The sequence below is a fragment of the Melospiza melodia genome, chromosome 6 (genome assembly GCF_035770615.1).
Source record: "Melospiza melodia melodia isolate bMelMel2 chromosome 6, bMelMel2.pri, whole genome shotgun sequence".
Classification (NCBI taxonomy): Eukaryota; Metazoa; Chordata; class Aves; order Passeriformes; family Passerellidae; genus Melospiza; species Melospiza melodia.
In genome coordinates, this window is record NC_086199.1 from 24,168,967 (window position 1) to 24,175,161 (window position 6,195).

A 6,195-nucleotide genomic window follows, 5' to 3' on the forward strand; every position below is an offset into this window, starting at 1 on the left:
TTCAAAGGGAGTTGAGGGAAATTCAGCATCTTCCAGAAACAGTGCTTTTGTCTTTTAGCTAATATATCTGCCTATGATCTCTGGAGAAATCTGATGATATTGGTATTTAAGACACTTAAACCAGGCATTCAGAATTTTGTTCTGTTACAAGGCGTTTCTACTAAGGCAACAGAAGCTCTCTGTCTCCTTTCTCTCTGATTTTGCCTTTTTAATTTTTTTAATTAAAAAGCAGTATTTTCCTTCACTGTATTTTTAAAATAATTTGAAAGATTTTAGGAAACTGAGTTTGGACTTATCACCCAGCAATAAACTTATAGATAGCTGCAGAAACTTGGCTTCAAAGGGCACAGATTGTGAGGACCAGCTGAATAAGGATTGCAGATCTACTGGTTAAAGCTTTCCAACTATTTTCTAGAGGATGTCTGTGTTTACACCCAACTACAACATGTGCTATTTAGCAAATTTGAACATGACCACGCTAAAGCAATGATTTCACCCTAAATGACACTTTGGTTTGCTTTCCAAGCACAGCAAGCAAGGTATGGTTTCTCTCTGAACCCTCACAGACCATCAGTACAGCTGCCTTTGGTTTCAACTGGTTTGTGAATTATTCATAGTCCTTTTTCAAGACTATGAAAAAGCTATACAGCAATTCTGTTGTTTCAACTGAAAAGACAAATAGAATGACAACTGGGCAGTATGGTTGCAATAGAATGTATTCCTCAAGGGGTGTATTATTATTTGCCCATGAGGATTCTGCTAAGGGTTTCAGACTGTGCAAAGGAAAGAGGAGATGTTTATGGTGCTATCAGTACACCTAAACATCTATGACCTATAAAGTCAACAGAAAAACACAGAAGGAAAATTTGCTCTATTTGCATCAGTATTTTGAGGAAGGAGTGAGTTTTGTTAGGATCAGGACAGGCTTGGATCATGATTTTGATGTGGAACTATGTCAAATTCTGGGGTTTGCTAGGCTTTTGCTCTAAGCCACAAACAGGAGATAACAGCTGCTTAGTGTTTTAACTTTGTATTCACAAGTATTGCAAACAAAGAACAAAAGAAACAGCTTATACCATGAACCTTTGTTCTTGCTCTGTTTATGACTGTTGATTTCACTGTCATTTAGTCCTGCCAAGGGCTGATACACATAAAATGAAGACAATAAATGCAACACTTGTCTGTCTCCTCTCTTTATAGTTGCTTTTTGAAGGTATCTGCCAAGCAGATAGCTCTGGAAAGATAACTGCATGCTTTTTTCATCTGAACTTATCACGGGTTACTGCAGTGCATAGTTCTCCACACTCATCCAGCCATCATTAGGAAAATAACTGCAAGAATGAGAATTAGGCTCCATTTCCTGCCTAGACATAGGCGGGACATCCTGAGACTATCCAATTTAAGAATTATGACATTAGGACAATGAGGCAGAAGAGGCTTAGGTTCATATCATCAATGTGGTGTAGCAGTCTAGGGAGACCCAGAATATATAGATAAGGTTTTTTAATGCTTATAATCTCTATATGCTCATAATCTGAAGATAATTAGAAAGCTGCCTGTTACTCTATACAGCCATATAAAATCTTTTATCTAAAGAACAGACGCCAGACTTAGTGTCAGGCAAGCTGGAACAAAGCTCCAAATTTCAGTAACCTACTTCTATGTCACTGGATAATAGCCACTTTTCATTCCTGATGTAGGTAGTCACAAGAAAATGTCAATTTAAGAGTTTTTTTTTTCAAATGCATTCTTCTAAAATAAAAATGCTTCTTTCTTTCTTTTTTTTAAGGAAATTTTGACGTTACCATTTCAATGTCTTTTCCAGAAACCATTAATTATACTTTCCAATAAGCCCTAGATGGAAATCGAGCCTTTCTGAATCTAGTGTTAAAATTCCCACTGGTTTTAGTGGGGGTAAGGATTTTCTTTTCCATGTATGCATATTTACACAGGTGTTCTTAAGGCCACACACTTAGGTAGATGACTTCAGTTCAGTGTTCAAGTATTGTTTTTCCAGAATCCCTTCTCACTCAGCCCCTTACCCTGCTTTTCAGACACAGAGGGCTGTTGTTTTAAGTGGCATAGTCTACATGCATGGAGACCCTGTGAATTCAAGCTTATGCACATCAAGAATAACTTTCAAGGCCGAGAGAAGTTCCTTCACCTTAAGGGTGGGTCATCAAAATATTCTAGAAACATCACCCTGGAATGCAAACTGGGGTCAAATAAGTCACTTTAGAAAACATGGCACTACAGTGAAAGATCAGGACTTGGCTCCAAAATTGTTGTTTTTCTCCATTCAGGCTTCAGAATGAAGCCATTCCACCCAAGCCTGCTCACTCTTTGAATTCACTTAATGTCGTCACTGAAGCAATAAAGTTTTGCTCATGGAAAGTTTAAATTTTGTGCTTGTATGCTTCATATTTGAGATGTATTATACACTGCTTGTAGCCCCCTGACACAGCAAGGGGCTTCCACCCTCCGAGCTGTGCCTAACAGAGGAGCCATGAAAATGAGCACTCTGTGCCAGGCCCAGCTGCAGCCACAAACAGGTTTACTAGTGACCACTGCAATGACCAGGACATCTGGACGTGACAGGGGTATTACCAGCACCCCTGAATTTGTGGCAGCCCCTGAGTTTACTGTCGCCGGCAGTGAGCAGAAGTGAGGCTGTGCATGGAGGTTGGCAACACCTCAGATCAACACAACTTCAGGATTCCTGTAAGTCCATCTGCAAAAGCTTTGCTTGCAAACACAGGGACTGGGACAGGGTATGCTGAGATGTGACACATCTTCCAAATGCTCACAGCTCTGAAATCCACTTCCATCAGCCTCCTTCATATCTTTTGCCCAGAGCTCTGGAGCACAGAGATAAATCTAGAGTGGCAAACTGCTTCTCTTGGGGGATTACCTCCCAGGCAGGCAGTGCACTACTGGTCATGTAAAAGACAATTCTCAATACTCTGAATGCCTCTCCTCTCTCTCTCTTTCTCTCTCTTTACCTATTACTGGAATGACAGAACTCAAAGTGAAGGCTTGGCTGGGAGGATGTGTTTTCAGTCTGAGGTTTTTGCACAAGAAGTGTCTATCAGTGATGCAGCTGTGTTTCCTTGGACACTGTGTAATTTGAGGGTCTGCACACAATGCACTGCAAAATAGCTTATTTTTATTTTCTAACATGATGAAGAAACCATAAATCTGCAGAAACTTACACCATGAGAAGAGTGAGCTCCAGAATATCAAAAAAAGAAAGAGGATCACACACTCATTTATTTTGCTGTCCCATTTCCAGCATTGTGTGAATTAGGGCTACAAGTTTCACATTGGTATTCAGGAGGTCATTTGTCACACACAGAGAAATAAATTAGAGGGAACATTAATGGTGACAAGCATACAAGGCTACTGAACAGCAGAAGCATTTCAATCCAGTTGGGAATGAGACAAGCAAAGTTTCACAGACCTCTGGTCCAGTTGCCATAAATCCAGCATATCAGCAATGAATGCATTCAAGCACACATCTGAACTGTCATTGCATAGATTCACATATTAATATCTGTAACTATACAAGTCTAAAGGTCTACATAAAGCCTACTATTCAAGGAAGGATGTTTCATATAATATTTGCTTGACCTAGAAAGAAGCAATTTAAATTATTTTAAGCTTCCTTAATCCTGTTAATTAATTTTTTTTCCTGAGAGAAACTGAAAATCTAGTGGCTGTTAAAGACTTGTGTTTATGGCATAGTCTCTTCACATTAAAAACAAAAAGAAAAAAAAGGGAGAAAAAACCCTCTGTATGTCACATGAACAATTATAATTAAACAGTAAGCTAACCTTCACAGGTTCAGAAGGACAGGATAAATTCTCTCTGTAGTGACTAGTACAACCAGTCTAGCAAGAGGACTCAGAATCTGAAGGTTTATCTCATCTTCTTTCTCCTTTGCTTCTCTCCCACCAAAGGAGTCTGGCTAAATCAAAAACATCAGCCCAGCTCCATTCCTGTTTCCCTGGAAATGTTAGCTGTTGTGAGCAGTGACTTGAAGACACAATTACTTGGGAATCTTTGTTAAAATATAGTGTTGAGATTTTAGCTAAGATTAAGTACATTAATTTTCCTAAGTTTTTTTATGCTGGCATGGAAAATCTTTGGGAATTACCAATGTAAGTAATTTCAAATTTTTTTTCCTTTAATATTTAAATGCTGAAGAATAAAAATCTCTCTTTTTGTACCCTGGTGCAAAGCATGAGTAAGACAAAAACCAACACATTTAAAAGTAGATGCTTCTCACTGGTTTTATAGCAGCAACATTACCACCCTGGTCCTGATATAGCAAGAGACTAACACAGAACATTTCAGCAAAGGCACTGTTTCTCTAGATATTTCTGTAAGAGCTCTTTCCTTTGGAATACAAATTCAATATTGCAGACAGGCCTCAATTTAGTATTGACTTCAAAGGAACAATCTCTGTCAAATGTCCCATGTTCCCAGCTTGTTTGAAGATGGAGACATACTGACGCCCTTCCTGTCAGGGAAGAAGGAAGGAAAAGAGGTTTGTTTAGTCCAAATCCCCACTGGTTGCTTTCCAATACATCAGAAAACTGGTATTCAGTCAGTCTCTCTAAATAAGAAAAAGGAAAAAAGTCAGACAGCTCAGTGATTAATATGCTTACTTGAATGTCAGAGATGTATGTTCAAATCCTTCTTCTGACAGACTGTGGAGCAGGGATGTGAAGCAAAACCCTGTGCTTGAGGAGAAGATCAGTCAATCTTAGTTGGGTTTCTGCATCTGTCTCTCCTGACAGTTGGGTTCTTTTTTTTTCAGTAGATATAAAATACAGAAATAATCACTGCAGCAGAAGTAACTCTGCTTTGTCATGAAAAATGCCTTAACCTCCAGGCTACAGGATTTCCTTTCCCTGTCCTTTTGCGATCTGACTGCATTTTGTGCAAGGCTTTATGCATCAGGCGAATTAAGCTGATTTTATTCATCTGAGATCAAAGAATAAGCATAATACAGAAGGGACAATTCTTGTCAAATGTAAAGTCAAGCTGCACACATGTGTCTAATGGGAAAAATGTAAAGTAATTTACAGGAAGGAAAATCAGTGTGTTGGGGAGGTGCCTCTAGAGGGTTAAATCATGGCATAGCAGAGGCTTTGAAGATTCTTTAATTGGCAGTGGTAGCATGATGCCTAAAATCCTTTATGAATCCAGTTGGTTGCTCTCAGGGTAAAATATGAAGTCAGAAAATACATGGGATGGAAATTCAATGTAGAGCAAATCCATTGACTTCAATCCTTTCCCTCACCCTGCCATGTGAGGGCACAGGTGCATTCCCATGAACCCGTCACCTCATCCTTATCCAGTCTCCTTGTACCTGACCTCTCCTCCCAGGAGAAGTGTCTTTGGCATGCCCAGACTGCCCTGAGGGATCAGACATAAGCAGAACGTGCTCTGCCAAGTAAGAACATCTTATTTGTACCTGACACAAAGGAAATATTGTTCTTGGGTTGTTTATGCTTTATTCCCTGTGGCATCTGCTAATATATTCTTGGTCTGATTCTTATCTCTTACTGACACACATCAGAAGCATTTCTAAACCTCTGGGCGGAGAAGGGTTTGACATTTCTAGTTCAGATCAATATCACATCAGCAGAGATGAGTCAAACACTTGCAGCTCTCATTCCTGTATTATTTATCCACATTCAATTGTCTCTCACCTCTTATTGACCTTTTCTATTCAACTAATATGAAACCAAGGCCCTTTGATCCCAAGTGCCAAGGAGTGCAGCTGGATCGCAGGCTGCCTATTGTCCTGAGTAATGGGCAGCTAAAGCAACAACAAGCAACATTCACCACTCATTCATGCCTTACCTGGGGAAATACAGCTGAATGTAAACCAGTCTCCCAGGGAACTTGGCCTGCTGGTGGAGCTCATCGATTAAATTAGATTCCAGCAGACCCTAAGCTCTCCCCCCAATTACAGTGTGCCTGATGAGCACCAAGCACAAATTACTGTCACTCTGTTTTCATACCACATACAAGTAGACAAAGTTATGATGGCTGAAATCTGAAACCAGCAGAGCAGTGATGACAGTCCCTTCCTTCACGGGCAGTCCCTGAACCCTGGCGATCTTCAAGGGCAGCCTCTGGCTGGCATCACTCTGAATGACGCCAGGAAATGAGGCCACTTTT

At 40.0% G+C, this 6,195-nt stretch overlaps 1 long non-coding RNA gene across 1 annotated transcript; it reads right to left on the bottom strand.

Annotated features, from left to right (window-relative positions):
- Positions 1 to 4,110: 4,110 nt before the first annotated feature.
- Positions 4,111 to 6,195, bottom strand: LOC134419769 (uncharacterized). Its single transcript, XR_010028150.1, has 3 exons — positions 5,875 to 6,195; positions 4,671 to 4,745; positions 4,111 to 4,522 (listed from the first exon to the last, which is right to left on the bottom strand). It is a non-coding gene; the product is annotated as an uncharacterized LOC134419769 (long non-coding RNA).